The sequence below is a fragment of the Carex rostrata genome, chromosome 35 (genome assembly GCF_964058835.1).
Source record: "Carex rostrata chromosome 35, lpCarRost1.2, whole genome shotgun sequence".
NCBI classification, from domain to species: Eukaryota; Viridiplantae; Streptophyta; class Magnoliopsida; order Poales; family Cyperaceae; genus Carex; species Carex rostrata.
In genome coordinates this window covers 1650352-1669730 of record NC_135952.1, presented here as the reverse complement: position 1 = coordinate 1669730, position 19379 = coordinate 1650352, and the positions used below count along the sequence as shown (strand labels likewise).

Below are 19379 nucleotides of genomic sequence, written 5' to 3'. Positions count from 1 at the left end.
TTTCCAAATAATGAATAGCCCAATATAATCCAATTAGTTATCCGCCAGAAGTATTCTAACTTCCCAAAATAGCCGCTGCCTCTCTGATTCAAGTTAAAAACTATTTCTATCTATATGTATAATTAAACTTTGTCTTTTTTTCTGCAAATCATCAACAGAAATTAAGAAAGTGAGAAGGGTTAGATATCTGTAATTGATTATTTTTCTTTCATTCGTATATACCATTGTTGTTCAATGATGCATATTTTTGTTATTCAATTATTGCACAATTCTTATACTTACCGATTTATTCCTCTATTTTGTACTATTTGTATAATATTTATATTATACTGATTTATTTGATAAGAATTTTTGAGAGTTATATAAGTTTTAACAATTATTTATTTATTAAGAAGTATTATATTATTTGATAAAAATATGTTTGTTCTTTGTAACCGGTGGAAATTATTAATGATTTCAATAATTATTAGTTCTTAAAATTTCATGAAGTGCCGAATTTTGATTTGTCTTTAAATGATAATTAGTTATATAATATTGATAGTCACAAATTGTCAGAAGTTTCGATTGGTTAGATTCTTGTTAAACTGCACCGAATTGCATCAAAATTATGGAGTTACATCTATTATTTAATTGGATTGTAATTTTTCACCGATAACTCTAAAGATTTATTCACCGATAGCCTTAGAAATATTTTATTTATTTACAAAAATCTATAGTCTAAAACTTATAAATAATATATACTTTTTCTAATTTTCTAATGAGAAAAAATATTTCACCTTTACATTATTAATTAATATTCTTGAAATTTGCTCAAGCCTCCCTGCTGATAAAGTTTGGTTTGTCTCTTGGTTAAAACTGATATTATTTGTTTGGTTTGTATTTGTTTTGAAACATTAACTTAATTTGCGTTCACTGCGGGATTGTATTGCGATTCTTAAAAAGAAGCTTACATTTTCCTTTATCATGATCATGCTAATTCAATCATCAGTTCTACTCTAATGTCACGTTAAAATCATCAGCCATGTTTAGTATACCAGTACTTTATTGAATCACAATAGTTCCAGTAAATTAATTAACCCTTGTTGATTTACCAAATTTATATGGATGTTATGTTTCCACTGGGGTAAGTAATACTATAGCAGTACTTTATTCGAACCACTGCTCACCCGCTGTTACTTCAAATCCTCCGTCGTCGACAGGGCATTAATTCCTCGCGAAGAGTTCATTGGAGAAGAGCCAAGCTAGGCGGCGCCATAGTGGCCTAGTATAGCGGGTGAAAATGACGATCAAGATCAAGATGTTTATTGGTACATGCACCTCTCCTCTGGATCTCCTGCTTGCAATAGTGGCCTTTGGTGGAGAAGGGTTCTATTTCTTAATTGAGCAGTTTGTGTGGCTCGCAAAAGCTGGGCGCCTCCTTTGCAAAAACTCAGCACCTGGTCTGAATTGATCGGGTATTTCGGGAGTGTAGCGCTTAAAACCCGAGAGATGGAAAAGATCAATGCTTTGATCGAGGCAAAGAAAGAGGAGGTGGATGATGATGGAATGGATTTGGAGAGATTGAATGCGGAACTTGAATTGAAAAAAACTATCAATTGTGCAAGACGCGGCGGATGGTGTGATGGCATTGTCAGATGTAAAGAGCTTCAATTACGTGACAGAATTTAATTAGTGCTTTGGTGTGTGCCGCCGCCGGAATGATCTCAACTCTAATTAGCACCCATAGGAATAGTTACTGTTGCTTGGATTATTGCATAGTAGGAATTATCGGTATCGGGATTGGGATCGGTCCCGGCCAATACTGATACAGAATTGGAGTATCGACTCAGGATCGGATCGGACTCGGCCGATACCGATACGTATCGGCTGATCTGTATCGGTATCGGTCGATATTTCCTACGTACTATGGATTATTGTGCGTCTTTATTTAATTTTGTTTTCTTTTGAGTTATTGGTTGTAGAATGTTAAATTAGGATAGATATAATAAAGCTCTGATCCATTTTTAATTAGAAGTAACTGTTCTTCTCAAACTGAAATAATGTGAATTGTTATAGTGTTTTCCGCAAAGATATACCGGCAGACATATAAGCTCTCGGAGCTCAATAACACTCAGCAATGCATTCAAATTTCAAAGTATCGTTATTTTGCTAAGATGGAAATCAGAAAAAGCTGATGTTTCCGTTGTTGTGATTTAATTTGTTAGGTTTATCTAAATATACATTTGTATTTATTTCATTCAACTTAATTTTTGATGCCATTTTTTGAAACTAGGGGTAAGACAAATTATTGTACTTGAATAAACCCCTCAGGTTTATTTGTAAAAATCTTCTGATACATAAGTTGTTCAAGAAAAGGGGTCATAATGTATTTTTATCAGAATAGGCAATACAAAAAGTTATTATATAATGTCTGTTGTTTTTTTTAATCGATTATTCTGAATAAAGAGCTCTGTCGCACTAGTGCATGTTTCACAGGAAAAATGTTGAAACAATTGTGCAGATATGAGACAAACAATTCCACAGCTATCATTTGCAAATCTAATTAATAAAAATAAGAATTAGAGTAAAATGTCAGGTTCTCATTATCTAAACAAGCAACATATATTCAAAATTCCAGCAATCTCAAGAAAATAAAAACTCAAATACCACCAAACAAAACAAAAATAGCAATCTCAAAAAACATAAAAACCTCAAATACCAACCATCTAATCAACCAATGGTGCGGGTCCTCCAAAAGCTTCTGCCCTTTTCAAGATAACATTCAGATCCTCTAAAGCCTCCTTCTGACTTTTATAATCATCCATGGTGGTAGATCTCTCAGGTACCACCATGTTAGCTGATGGAGAATACCCATTTTTCAGCAGGCGGTAATAGGTGTCAGCATCACAACCCGTGAAGTCATTTTCTTCAGGGTAGAGGGAGGATACTACATCCACGAAATTCAGTGCTCTCAAATCTAATTTAACAAAAATATATGGTTAGAAAAAACAATTGGAAAAAAAATGTTCTAATTAAACATAAATAATAATCCATACCTGTTCAGACAAACCCCACAAGTCTTAATGAGATGTGGATGAAAATTAGATAAGTGTTCTGCAAATTTTTCATCACTAATCCAGATTTCATTCCATCACATGTAATGTAATAACTGCATACAATTAAAAATCAGCTAATAAGTTATAAATTACAAAACATATAATTCAGGTTTGATACTAAATCTACAGATAAGAAAAAACTAAGAAACCAACAACAACAACAACAACAACAACAATAATAATGTAACAACTAAAAAATAATAATAATGTAACAACTAAAAGCGTTATATTAATTATGAATGAAATAATTGGTAATATAAATTATCATGATAGTCAATAATAAATAAAGACAAACCAGATTTTTTTAATGATTATCTCCAATATCTCAACAATATAGTTATATTGTTTGATCAGTATAAGAAATGGATACTCCATCTCTCATTGAAATTTCTGTCAAGTTTTTTGTTTGTAAGGCTTGCAGTAAATACACAACTATACACCTTTCAACACAATGATATTAGAAGATATACTCACTTCAAGTGAATAAGTTTCACATGAATAGAGATCACACATAAGAAATGATGACTAACATTAAAATTTATCACCAAAAATGTGAAGTTGTAAGTGATACATGACTCAATCCATAACAGTATGCTAAATTGAAACTAAAAGTTTTATTACAAAAATAAGTTTCACATGAATAGAGATCACACATAAAAAATGATGACTAACATTAAAATTTATCACCTAAAATATAAAGTTGCAAATGATACATGACTCAATCCATAACAGTATGCTAAATTGAAATTAAAACTAAAATTACAGAAATCCATAAAAGAAATAAATTAAATTGATATACTTGTGTACTAATATTAATAATATTCGTGTAGATTACGAATTTATGATCGGACGGTTTGATTCAAACTCAAACCATTATAGTATTTTAGCGATCCGAATTCATAAAATCTACGGGCTTCCATATGTAACCACAAAAGAAAAAAGGAAAAACAAATGCTGGCCCAATGTGATGTTTTGGGCCCATTTACGGTAGTTTGACCTATTCTTTCAGATGTGTTATTCTTTTTAGAGAAATTTATATATATATATATATGTCTATCATATCATAACATTGTGATTTAGATATTTTCTTTTCAAAATTAAAAAAGTAGTTATTTTTCTTTCAAATTCACATAATTTATTAATATATCCATTACTTTAATCAATTAAAAAACACAAATTAATAATAATATTTTTTTATTTATACCTATCAAAATTTCATCAATTAGATATTTACCCATTAAAAAAGCACAAATTAGTTATTTCCCCGTCTAAATTTTCTTATTTCCAATTTTTTTATAACTAAACTCTTAAATTAACAATTGAGCTCCTAATTTATTTTCTAATTCAATCAAATCAATCTCTCCGTTAACTCCTACGTTACGGAAGGGGATAAGTTAACATATTGAACTGATTGCAATAATATAGGAGATTGATTTGATTAAATCAGATAGTAAATTAGGAGTTTAATTATTTAAAAAATGGAGATATTAATAAAATAAACAACTTTAGATAAAGAAATAACTAATTTGAGAATTTTGATGGATACATATCTATGATGAAGTTTTGATGGGCATATATATAAAGAGGAGGGTTCCACTTATATCCTTTTTTGGTGACACCGGATTACACCTTATATTTTTCAAGTCTAAAACAGTCGATTCAAAGTGTTCAACATAATGGATATATTAAAATGTGCTTGCAGATCAAATTTTATATTTTTTTTGAATCTTTTTTACTATTTATTAATATGGATACAAAACTCAACAGTTTGAAAACAACGATTTTGTAAAATAATTAATAAATAGTAAAAAAAATAAAAAAAATGTAAATAAATTGATCATGTAAATTAATTGTATTGATTCAACAGGCCAGTGTAAATTAAAAAATTTGAAACTTTTTTTTATTTCATTACAAATTTGTATGGTTATTTGGCATATATACTCATATCAGTGGATTCACATAAACTTAAATGACACTAGGTAGGTACTGTTCGTGGACTAGACGTGGAAATTACAAAAGATCTTGTAAAACATAAGAATTTAAAATTAAAGGAAATTATAAATGTTCAACAACAGCAAAGGCCAATGTCAGAGTTCCATTAATAATAATAATAATAATAATAATAATAATAATAATAAATATAATTACATATTTACAACTTCATCAAGAAAATGTAAGCAACACGTCTAACAAAAACTAAGCTGTTGGACAAATCATATATAATGCCAAAGTTATCAGCACAACTTTTAAAGAAAAAAAGAAATATCACAACATTAATGAAACTTCTTAATTTACCAACATTAATAGCAGTTACTGCAAAGAAAAAGCTACAAGCACCATGCTGTCAAAGATTTTAGTGTCACTAACTTGAAGTCCATGAGGTCGAATGCATCACAACTCTAAAAATAAAAATGTGTCAATAATTTCTCAAGTTCATGAGGTTGTTAATGAATTGGATAAAAAAAATATATCTCACAATCTATCTAAAATTTAAAACATCTAAAATCTAACTGAATGTATAGATTCTTGCATAAACCCAACAAGGCTTAAGAAAATTCAAAAGTTCTTCTAGTCCCATGGTTTCCTCTCAATTACCTAATTAAAGCTGATAATGTAATTTCTTCAAACAAGATAATGAGTCCAAATTTGGAAAAAGCCTTAATAGGGTAACATATAAATATGGAAAATTACATAATTTTCTCAGTAAAAAAAAAAAAAAATTCCAGATTGTCAATATTATACTTCTATTAGGAAATTGAAAACAGCTAAGTTTTATAAAATAAGTCTTTGTCTTGCCAAATGGGGTTGTGGGGAATGGTTAAGTATAGGCTGAAGTAACAACTATTCTTGGGACAATATTTTTGTATGGTTTTTGTTTAAAAGTACCACTCTAATTGCATCAAAATGTATATAAAAGCTATTAATATTGCTTATCTCAACAATTATTTTACAAAATACAAATTCAAAGCTATAATTATTGTTTCATTACGTCTGATTTCGATATAAATTGACAGTATATATAGAAGGGGCTCATGGTGGTAATTCTAGACCAATAAGGACCAAGTAAAGCATTGACAGTCAAAAATTTAAAAGAGATCTCTAAAGATTTTATATCAGTAATCAAGCAGCTCCGCTGATTAACTTATAAAACAAAATTTACTTCATCCAAAATAGGACTGATAGGAGTCAGAAAGTAAATTTAAGGCATATTTTTACCAAAGAAAAATAGAAAACAGAACTAACACAATAAAAAAGAATAGAAGTAAAACTTACTGGTAAAGGGATCATGGATGAATACAATCTTCAGCGGAACCACCGCAACTTTCATGCCCCTTCAATGATACATCTGAGCTGTGCCTCAGTTCATAATCCTCGGTTGCTTTTTGAGGCTTTCAGATAAGCAATTTCTATTCAAAAAACATTGTGGGATTAAAGAAATGATAAATCACCGGACTGGCCTGTCAAAGCATACCAAATTAATATAATTAATATATTTCTAACTATAATATTTTGCTTAGATCCAGTCATACTAAATAATCATGGACTATCCATATTAATTCTTAAACATCCAGAATTCATATGGTCACAAGTTTCTAGACCTAAATCACATCTTTTTGCAAAATGCAAACCAAGACCTCACCAAATACCTATGCCAGGTGGTCTAGACTTCATTGCTAAGGTTTTTTTTTTTTTTTTTAAAAAAAAAAAAAACTTCGCACAGGTTGCGAAGACTGGACGGGGAATCGAACTCTTGACCTTTGGGTAACTAACAATCCTAGGACTTTTTTCCTAGCCAATTGTGCTAAGTTTTTTTTTTTAGTAAGAAATAGTACCGTCATAAATGTGCTTTTTCCCTTGCGAATACTGTCAACTTTTTTGAAAATCTGAGATTGAGCATTGAGTTGAGCTTTGAATCCCTGAAGCAAACCTTCATAGCGTTCCTTTTCTTTTTGGAAGTACAACTCCCCTGCAAGAACTTTCTCCAAATGCTCGACCTTCCTTTCCAACTCAGACTTCTCCTTCTCCCAAGCGGATGCTGCATCCCTCAGCCTTGTGACCTCAACCTTCTCCTTCTCCCAAGCTGATGCTGCTTGTTCCTGTTCTGCCTTGAGCCTCACAACCTCCGCCTTCTCCTTCTCCCGGGCAGTTTCTGCATGTGCCTGTTCTACTTTCAGCCTCACCACCTTCACCTTCTCCTTCTCCCATGTGCCTGTTCTGCTTTCAGCCTCACCACCTTGAATCAAGTTGCTAATTAATAAGCTGCATTTGAATCACAATACATGCATTATTTCAAGACATAAAAATCTTTATGTGGCCTGAGTCTGTAAATACCGCATATAATTTTTGCGCGATATATATAGTTCAAAAAAGAATATGAATATTGGCTCTCGTGTGACACAGTGATTTGATGAATTGTGTTATATATATAGCAATATACCGATCCATTTTCTTCAGATATGACATAATTTTGGTATCCAGTGAGTAATTTATTGATTAATACTGATCATCATGAAGATTTAGTTGAACTTTACTACTTACTAGGATATTATATTATGGTTCCTGTTAGTATATCTAACCTCATACATTATAATATCATTATAAGTTTTATAACTGACAGTATACATTATAACTGATTAGCTAAATATCATTATTACCTTAATAAAATGTTATATTATAGACAAAAAGAAGAAGAGAGGACTAAAATGGTATATCTGTCAATTTGATTTTTAAAATAACTAAATAGTATGTTATATAAATAAAAGGGTATATAGAAGAAACAACATTAAGTTTTGATGATGTTATTCTATATTATGGTGTTTTCATGGGTAAATTGGCTGTTTTAAATGTTTACATGAGGACACTATAAATTCTCCCTAATAACAAATTTCTTTAATCTAATCAATTAAGAAAAAAAAGAAAGAAAAAAAAATCTAATACAATAAAAAAAATAATAAAATCAAAACTTACTCGGAAGCAGATAGGCGATGGATACCATCTTCAGGGGATTCATGGCAAATTTCACAGAGAAGCTCGAACAAACTCCCGCCATGATACATCTGAGCTGTCTCAATATATAATCGTCGGGTCCTTTTATAGGCTATGAGATGGGCAATTTCTGTTAAAAAAACAATGTGGGACAGGTCTTTAAAAGCATGCCAAATTTAATTGATTTGGTATTTTTCTATGATATTATTCTCTTCCGATCTGGCTCGTACAAGAAGTCTAAAAGCTACAATTGGTTTTTACTAAATCAATCATAGCCTACACATAATTAATTCATAAGCATCAAGAATTCAAATAGTCACAAAATTGTAAACCTAATACAAATCAAAATTGGTCTGGACTCAGAGCATGATCGAGCCAATGCCAGTTGGTCAAGACATCACTACTCAGCAAAGTACATGTCTTATTGGGTTCATTTACAATTTAATTAGATGCAAATGGAAATATATAACACTTTGTTGATTAAACGAGTCCTATGAACTTCTTTTGATATAATTTATGAGGATGCTGTTCTTATTTTTTTTTTTTTATTGTAGTTGAAACTTTTAACTTACCAATATTAATGGAAGTTACCAATAAAGAAAAAAACAACACATACCTTGCTGTCAATGATTTAGTGTCACTAACTTGAAGTCCATGAGTTTGAATCCATCCTTGCAAATGTTTCAAAATAACAACTTCATTAAGTCCAAAAAGCAAATAGTCTTTGACAAAAAATATATTAAAAGAGGCAGTACCAGTCCTTGCAATTGTATGTACTGATGATACATAACCCAATAAGGCTTAAGAGAATTTAATAATTCATTGGGACCCATGGTTATTTCTCAATTAGCAAATTAATGTTCCTTTGTATAATTTTATAGTAACTAGAAAGTGAGAGCTAGAGCGGAGATAAAATTTTCATGAAAAAAAAATTCACAAAAATTCTCACGAAAATTTTCATGAATTTTTTTTTGAAAAATATGACAACAACTATGTATTAAAATTTTGGTCATGTATGTGTCTCGGTCAAATGACGTGATTAAATTAGTCACGTCACGTAAAAATAAATTTTGGTCATTTGACGTGACCACGTCACGGAGTGCTAGTCACGTCATATCACGTCACGTTTTTTCTTCTCTATTCTAGACTGAGGACAGAATGAAGAAATTGAAAAAAACAATCCTTCAAAAATCTAAAAGCTGAGCTCCACAGATTTTGTCAATAAGGACAGATCCAGCAGCTCTGCTCCTAAACTAAACAAAATATCTTTAATCCAAAATAGGATTAATAGGATTCAAAAAGCGAATGTAAGGCATAATTTAATTTATGAAAGAAAAGAATAAAATATAATTAACACAATGAAATTAAAAATAATAAAAGCAAAACTTACTAGTAAAGGAATCAGGGATTGATAACATCTTCAGTGGAACGTACCCATCGATCTATGATACATATGAGGCTCTGAGCTGTGTGTCTCAGTACATGGACATCAGGTACTTTTATAAACTTTGAGATAGGCAATTTTTATTCCAAAAAAATTGTGGGACTAAAGAAACGATAAATCACTGGACCGGCATTTCAAATCATACCAAATTAAATTCTACAAAAAACATTGTGGGAATCACTGGACAAGCTTTTTGACTATACCGGCCGTTTCAGATGAAATTAGTAAGGATATTTCACAAAAAAATAATGGTAAGGAATTTAAAAATCAACTAATTATTTATACATGCTTTTGTTGAATTCCCTCAACTCATTAAATATTTAGAGTGGGCAGGCCCACTTACCAGAACAATCACAGCCAGTGCGCCAACCACAAATTCAAATACGTCACCTATAACATGAAACGGCACAACACCCAAACTAATTTGATCACAACACGACACGATACGTAATCTATAACAGTACAGAACATGACCAATGATGAATACACATGACCAAAATAACATAAAATATATGTCATTGTTTCTCTTACATAAAATTTCAGTTTCTAAACAATAAATTTATTATTTTATACATTTTTTTAACAACATTTTTTTCTTTATTTAATAATTGTCTACAATATTTTCTTTATTTTATAATTGTTTACAATATTTTCTTATTTTTATCTTTTTATTATTGTTTTTACCTAAACTAACTTAAAAGTTTGAATACAAATAGTTATACGTGACTAACGTGATCAAACATGTAACATTACATTCGGTGACAGCGTGACCATATTATGGAGTGAGTACTAACATGTCATCACGGAACGACAGAACATGCGCGCATGTGACCCAAATCACGGGCATGTGTAGTCTCAGCATGACATGACACAAATTTACTATAGCTAACCACGATACTTCTTTTAGATATAGTACTTTTATCAGATTAAACTTGAGTGAGCAACGTCTTAGATGAATTAAATCTAACATTGCTATCATGATCAATTGGATTTTCACAAGTATCTAGAATTGCAATAAATATATATAAATCAGGGAAACTTTGAGGACTTAAACATAAACCATATTCTTTTCATAGGTTGAAGGAAGGATTGAAGCACGTTGTCTTCCATTTTAGGAGGCGTGTTCTACAAATTTTATGAAACTTAATTGGTGGGTACTTAAAACCCAATTAAGTGGATAATGTAACCTAGCTTGTGAAGGCTTGATCATGTTATTTTGTATTGTAAACTAAACAATGGGATAGGCCGAAAAGGGTTTTCAAGTTTCAATCCTTTCTTAAAATTGAATATGTTATTTGATCACAAAATATTTTATGTGAACCAAAACCAAGCGACTTTAATAGTATAATACTCAAAAGACGCAATGTTTTGTGGGTCTTTAATTTCTATTCGAAATAACAAAAGAAAAGCACACAACATATATAGAGAAGAAACTTATACACTGTTTTTACAGAAAGATATGGTTTTTGAACTACAAAATAAAAGTAAAGAGCGCCGATACATATTAATTTCAATATAGAATTTTAACATTTTTTGAGATAATCATATAAAAAGATCTGTACAAAATCCTACAAATTGACCTGTATAAAACCCTATATTCCCCTCTCTCTAGACCGCCTCCATTTTTACTGCCTCTTTTTTCTTGCCTTCTATCTCATTATCCTTCTGTTAATTTTAAGAAGACTACATTTGCACAAGCACATGAGGTTTGTCCCAATCCCTTCATTATACTTCTAGTTCAGTGTTTATCGAAACTGAATGAAATAAAAAAGAAATGAAATGAGTAATTAGGTGGTATCTTTCAGGTGAAACTAAAATTATTCCTTTTAACTGTGCTATAACTTTTATGTTTGATCACTGCAAGTTAAAAATATTCCTTTCAACAAGTGAGGCTTATATATGAAACAGACATTTATTCCAACCAGTTTATTGCATTCATTTTTCTTTACAAATAGGAAAACTAGTCCTATGAATTTCTCTAGATATCAACATATTTATGAGGATTCTGGTGTTTTATTTTTGTAGTTAAAACTTTTTAACTTACCAATATTAATGAAAGTTACAATTAAAGAAAAAGCAACACGTACCATGTTGTCATAGATTTTAGTGTCACAAACTTGAAGTCCATATGATGAATGCATCTCAGCTCAAAAAAGTAAAACAATGTGTCAACAACTTAATTTCATTAAGTTAAAAAAGCAAACAGTCGTTTGACAAAAAAATTTATTAAAACGTTTGTGACGATCCATGTACAATATTAAAACATCAGAATCTAACTAAATGTATACTCTTTCATAACCCAATAAGGGTGAAGAAAATTTGATAATTCGTTTAGCCCCATAGTTTCCCTCCATTACCAAATAAAAGTTCTTTTGTATAATTGAAGTCCTACAGTGAGATATATTAGTAAATGAATATATAAAGAAAAAAAAACAGCTCATAATTAATGCAATTTCTTGTAGCAAGATAATGTGTGCAAACGTGTAACATTCCGTAATTTTTTTTTTTATAAATTTTTATGAACTTATTATTATTTTTATTACTTATTTATAATTATGAAAAATGTAAAGGTTTAAAACATAAATACTCCATTTTATTCTTTTGAAAATAAACGTGGCATTATTTTTACCACGTAGGCCCATGCATGAATTACCCCCACTTTTAACCGACTTTCATTTTGTGTATCTTAAATATATTTAATCTCTCCATTTGGAGAATAAAGAGAAACAGAAAGCGAAAGAATGAGAGGAAAAAAAATAGAAATATTTTTATAAAAGAAATATTATTATGATATTGATAATCTGTCCGATTGAAATTCCGACTACGTCGCGCTGATTATGTACAGTCGTTGCAATATGATTTGGATTTCTGGATTGATAACTATCAGATAACCGGACTTCTCTATAATTTGTGTTTTCATTTTGTTTGGTTTAATTTAGTTTTGAATTGGATAATTGAATTGGGTTTTGGATTATGATGCATATTTAACGGGATAGCTGGTCTGTGGTTCGAATTTGATTTGTGAAATGATATGATCGTGTGTTATGAGAATTTGAGAAATGATATGATTGTGTGAAAGGAAATGATATGGATATTGTGTGACTTGTTTTATTGATAACCCAGACCCAGGTGCTATCACCGGTTAAATATGTATTCATAATTTGTTTTGAATTTGTGTGGATTAATCCAGTCTATTTGAATGGTTGTTTAATTAAGCCAATTATAGAGAAGCGCGTCGTTAAATCACCGGTTACTGAGCTTTGTAGCTGACTCCGTATTGTTTATGTTTATCATTTTTGTTGCGATGTAGGTTGACGGGACGAAGGATGGATGCACGGGTGCCTCTCTTGTCACGATCCTGGTCCGGCAGTGGGGTCGTGACAAAACGGTTATGAAAGTATATTTGGCAAACGGTTGAATTGCTTACCTCAGCAAGTATTCATGTGGCAATATTATTGTATGGTTTTTGTTAATTAGTATCAATTAATCAAAATTTCTTTTGTATAAAATATGAGATATGATGAAGTATGAAAAATATGAGGTATTGAAACCCTTCTCATTTTACAAATTACAACTTCAATAATTTTAATATTGTTTCATTACGTTTGATATAGAGATAAATTGCTACCAGATGTATATATTGCATCAAATAAATGAATTATATCGTTCAATTAGTTGCTCTCTCACAGTACATAGCCCTAAAGTACATAACACTAAACATAACACCACATTAACTAGCAAGATTACATGAGAAGCCCAGTAAGAAGACCCAGCAATATTACAAATAGAGAGACTAATAGTATTTGTTCCAAAGTTGTGCCTCGATCAGAATTTTCTCTACCATTATGTTTGGCTGTCTGCTGCCACCTCTAAAGACTTTCATTTCATTTTTTCCAAACTAACCAGTTATTATGTTTAGAAGCTTGGATATGACTATGAATTTTCAAGTGATTATTAATCATAAATTAATAAGATCTAACTGACTCTCATATGTTGAATTTCAGTTTTTCAAAGTTATTCATTAAATTTCAATAACATTGTGTAATATATATGCACTCGATCTACTATTCAAAAATGCCCTCAACATTAAACAATCACTATAATTTAAGAAAAAATAAACTCATTTTTGACAATTCAAAGAAAACAAATTCTTATTTTTGTAATACAATCGTCCACTAAAACCATTTTGGATATGTGTTGAACTCTTTTGTAATATACTTATTTCTTAGTAAATAATGTTAATTATATGTTGAACTAAGCCTACTTAATTAAATTAGGAAACATATAATTAAGTATTTATTAAAACTACGTAACTTAAAAAAAAGAAAACAAATTATAGATTTGTGTTGTTGATAAACTTTTAAATCTCATTTTTCATATTGATTATCCTCTAATATTTTATAATTAAGTAAAAGCTAATATTTGTTTTCTAATGCGTATTATATATGTTAACTATATTTTAATAATATTTGTTGATAAACATTCTTAACAAATATTATGTTATATCCATTACACTTTATATATATAAGCTAACTTAAGCATGCATTTGATATGCAACAAACACAATTTTTCATTTGCCATTCATGTGTTTTTGAACGAAAGAGTTGTATGCACGGGTATTCACTCCATAGAAACCCAAATGTTTTATTTTGGGTTATATTTTTAACAAAAAAAAAAGTTGTATATGAACGTTGTGTGTTTTTCTTTATGGTCAAAATTATTATTTTTCGACGCACCAGCTAGGAAAGCGCACCAAATTATTTTTTAGTGTGCATCTTGGAGGAGTAAACCAAATTATATAATTTTTTTTAGTTCACTTCAGTTTAGTTATGTTTGAAATTTTTGAACTAATTATTTTTCTGTTATATTCTATTTTGTTCTGTGGTGCTTAGAATAATTTGTACATATCAAATTTGACGATGAAATTGTAGAAAATAAAATGCACTTGTTTCATAAATAAAATTTTGTATTAAATTTGAACTAAAAATTGGTACAACAAATTATACGCACAATATGACAACATTTTGTACTAAGTTGGTGTGCAAATTACTACAAATTATACGTATGGGACCAGTTGTAAAATCCCAACCGCAAGCTAAATGAATTTGCATCCTATGAGATATCTCATATTTTGCATGACCAACGTGTCTAGTATTATTTGAGCTTTGAGATTTGTGCAGAACATATTTGAACGGTTGAGATTTTCCTAAAAGTCACGCAAATTAAATATGGGATATTCCGGAGGATACGCACTCATCGTAAATAGAATGATTTTCGAAGAAAATTATCTTTTATGTAAATTCCTCATTTTGAAGAGTTAGAAACTTGTCAGTATTTAAATACTTCTCTTTTATGTACGATTCCCCAGTGGGACTAACATTGTCAGGATTCCGGTGGTTTAGAACTATTGATCAGTAAATTTGACATGCGAAGTTTGAAATAGGCTGTCTTTGTTTTATGCACCTTAATTATCTGAAAATAATGCCAAAGCTTTTTTCTCCTTTTTTTCTTTTTTCTTTACAGTAAACATGTTTTTGCTTTACTAAAAACTGTAATTAACTAAAATCAATTTTTGATTTAAAATTCTCTCCCTTTTATTCTTTTTCTTTATCTGTTTTATTTTTCAAAGAAATAAAATTATATTTAGATCTATTTTTTTTCCTGTATTGTACACAGTTTGATCACTATCCGATTCATATCTGATTATTTACACACCCTACATTTGAATTGTTAGTATTTTGCTCACCCCTAACTCAGATTCTAGCTACATGTACTAAACACATTATGAGAAGTACCTTACTTCAACAAAATATTGGAAGTTCGAATTTCAAAATTATAAATTTTATCTAGAATGATAAAAGTTCTTATAAATAGTATTTCCTTTAATATCAAATTTTGAAGTCAATGGCGATGAAAGAAGCTTCTTTCTTCGAGTCTTCATATTCAATTTATTTGGAATAGAATGAATAGCCATTTGAATGTAAGATTATCGTGCGCGGGCAACAAATTATTGTGATGCAAAACAAATTATTAAGATGTGTACATACTTCTAAGTGGTACTATAATAGATTCACAATGTTATGATATATTTCTTTATTTTTGGGTATTTTATCTGCTAATGTTAAAAAGAAACTATATATATTGTTATTGCATTTGATCGTGTTGTAACAAGAATGAGACACTTTTCGCGAGAATAAAAAAGTGACTTTTTCGCGACGGAGTACCGTCATTATATATTCAGTTTTTTTCTTTTTGCGATAGTACTTTTCGCGAGGGAGTACCGTCATAAATGCATTTTTTCTCTCGAGAAAAGTGTCTACTCTGTTGTTGTATTGGTAGTTACAAACAGTGATTATGTTATTATCACTAGTGGAAAAACTGAAATCAGAATCGGCCTATTTGGATCGGCTGTATGAACTAACCGATACTAATACCTATCTGGATCGGTTTTATCAATAAAACCGATACTAAAAGCTAATGAAAACACAGCACATGAACTAATTGGATCGGTTCCTAGTTAAGAACCGATCCAGATAGTATCTGGATCGGTTCTAAGCTAAGAACCGATCCTAATACTTGATAATTAGGATCGGTTCTTAGCTTAGAACCGATCCAGATACTATCTAGATCGGTTCCTATATAAGAACCGATCCTGATACTTTTTTTTTTTCAAAGATGGTTCTGCAAAAAAAAAAAATAATAATAATAGTATCAGGATCGGTTGTTTATAAACAACCGTTCCTGATACTTTTTTTTTTTGCAGAACCAACTTTGAAAAAAAAAAAAAAGGTATCAGGAACGGTTGTTTATAAACAACCGTTCCTGATACTTTTTTTTTTTTCAGAACCAACTTTGAAAAAAAAAAAATAGTATCAGGATCGGTTGTTTCAAAAAACCGATCCAGATAGTCCATTTTAGGTTTTTATTTTTCCGCGCTCATCCCTTCTCTCCTTGCGTCTCTCCATTATTCAAAATTACAACTCTCTCAACACCTTGTCTCCTCTAGCCGCAAGTCTCCTCCTCTCCCTCCATCTTGCCGTCTCCTCTCAGTCCGATCGGCTCAATAAAAAGAGTGCTCGGTGCTCAACGCAAGTGTGCTCGGCGCAATAAATCCACTCACTCGCTCGGTGCTCGGTGCTCGGTTGTCACACCCCCGATACGGAGGTGCAACGATTATTACCGCGTCTGTTTACCATAACAATATACGTAATATAAGGCATGGATCTTTTTATGCATTCCCAATAGCATCCATTATTTTTGCCACATCCCAATTTATTTACAATAATTATCTGACATTTTATAGTGGATGATGCTAGAGATATATTCTCTGCACCCTGTCAGATATAATAAACCCAAATCCCATACCTTTAGGTGGCCCTGCTGTCAAATATTACCCGAAAGCGCTCTTTATCTTCGTATAATAAACCTGTAACCCACAAGGGGAAACGAGTGAGAAATAATAAATTATTTCTCAGTGCTGATTGCCACTCAGATTATTGGATTCGAAGGAAATCCATATTCAGAATGAAATCACCGCACGAGAAATTATCAGTTCAGTTCTATAATGACGAATGCAAATGCTCAATAACAGTATCCAATTGAATAACAAATATTTCATAATTAAATTAGAACTCTAAGAATCTTATCAGAATAAATGGTTTGAGACCTATCTTTAGAACCACTAAGTCTGGTAACATTTGGTTTCTTAACTTTACAATTTATAGTCTGGTAACACTGAAAGATACTATAACATGTATCTGTCGTGTCAGGGCTTATACCATTCTAACTATTCTGACATATTGTTAACAGAACCAATACAGAAACAATATTACAATACTGTCATTATCGGAAAGAAAATCAATGATAAGACAGTTACCACAGTTCATTAGTTTCACAATCACAATTCACATTTATTCAATATCCCCTATCCAATAGGTACTGGATTCAGTTGGGGCCATTCACCATATGCGCATAAGGGTCCTGGAGTAAAGTCTAGTAGCTAGCTAGACTTTACGTATAATAATCATTTTTCTCCACTATATGGAGGTTCAAGGATTTCAGTATTCAATATTCATTCAATTCAATCACTGTGGCTCAATCAATCATTTGCAATAAAAATCAACCAATCGATAAACAATATCAACATGACAGTCAACAGACTTACCTGTAATTCAGTTTCAATTGTATTGGGCTATGCATATGATGCAACAGCTCAATCAATGCAGTCAATCAAATATTCAAAATGCACAGCGAGTTACGATTTAATTCCTAGTTATGAATCTCAGACTAATCCAATAACCTCGCACCTGATATCGTAGGGCAATAAGCGAATTGTTTGTTCATGCCAATCATTATGTCCCGTCAATCTCTTTAAGCCTATGTCAAAAGAATATATATATCTTCTATTAATTTTAAAATCACACTTTGCTTTGTGATATCAATTAAACTCACCTATATAACGAAGCACACTTATAAGTTATAACCATCCCTAATCATTATTTAATTATTTTCTTAACTTCTTTCACTTATATTCAATTCAGGCCCCTAGTTCAAGTCTAAGTCCGTTTAACTAATTCAAGTAATTCAAGTCCAAATTCAACAATCCAAATATCAATTTCACATACACATCTAGTCCAGGTCTGTTCTATTTTATTTTCTTTTATATCAAGCTCAAGGCAAGACCACATTTCTATTTTCTTAAATCCAAGAGCTTTATACTCACTTAACTTCATTTCTTCCATTTTATAGCTTACGCCTTACTGTATACTTCATATTTTCATTATTCACTTTAGTCCCTCTAACATGATTAATTTACGGATTTAGCAAATTTTACCATTTAGTCCACTGACCAGTGAACTATACCATAACAGAAATTAATAAACACGGTACTGAATGATACCAGTGTCTAGAGATGCGAAATCATCAACTGAACAATCTCAACTTTTTGGTTGCAGTAGAAATCGATACCATAAGACATCAGTAGTTCAGTACTAACAAGTTAGGGTTTAAACGACATATAAAGAAGACAAAATAAAAAGGAATAAGATTTTCAATCAATTACTATTTGAAATCAATTGATAGCGATATAGCAGTTACATGCTTCATTTCTCAAAGGTTATTAGAACTCTAATCATGAAAGAGAGAGAAAAAGCATCATCAAGAGAGAGGAAATTACCCATGACAATAATCGTATTACCATGACCAGTGATTTAAATCTCAAAAGCATGATCACAAATGAGAGAGATATATGAACAAAAGCCCTTCTGTTGTTTTCTTTTATTTTTCTCGTTCCTTCTTTCATCTTTCATTTATCCTTTGTTTTCTAATTTTACTTTATTTATTTCTTCGGATAAGAGAGAAGAAATATCCTTAATTAAAGGAAGAATTAAGCATGGGTGTTTCATATAGAGACCACCGCGTGGCCATATTTCATTTGGTCACCATTAATTTTTATTTATTTTTATTACTTAAAGTTTGCATAAGTGACCTTAATCTTTTCACACTTTATAAATCAGCCCAAAAATTTAAAAGAAAGATTATAAGTAGGTGCTTAATCCTCTATTGTATCTATTAATTTGTCTGACTTTCGAATATTCGAACAGTTGGAAATTTCAAATTAACAACATATAATATAATTGAACAAAGTAATTTAAATATATCATGTTACGCCTAAACAAAATGATAGTGGACATTAAAATGTGATTTATTCTATGAAAAACATATTTAAGCATTTTGTATATTATTTTCAATTATTAATTCCATATACATATTTTGCATAGTGTTACATCGGTGCTCGGTGCTTGGTTCTCGGCCCTCTCCTCTCAATCCGCTCGCCTCTCAGTTTAGGTAAATTT

The 19379-nt window shown here is 30.7% G+C and overlaps 1 long non-coding RNA gene across 1 annotated transcript; it reads right to left on the bottom strand.

Moving 5' to 3' along the window:
• Positions 1–5435: 5435 nt before the first annotated feature.
• Positions 5436–8175, bottom strand: LOC144549420 (uncharacterized). Its single transcript, XR_013509670.1, has 3 exons — positions 8064–8175; positions 6369–6502; positions 5436–5494 (listed from the first exon to the last, which is right to left on the bottom strand). It is a non-coding gene; the product is annotated as an uncharacterized LOC144549420 (long non-coding RNA).
• Between the last annotated feature and the right edge of the window lie 11204 nt (positions 8176–19379).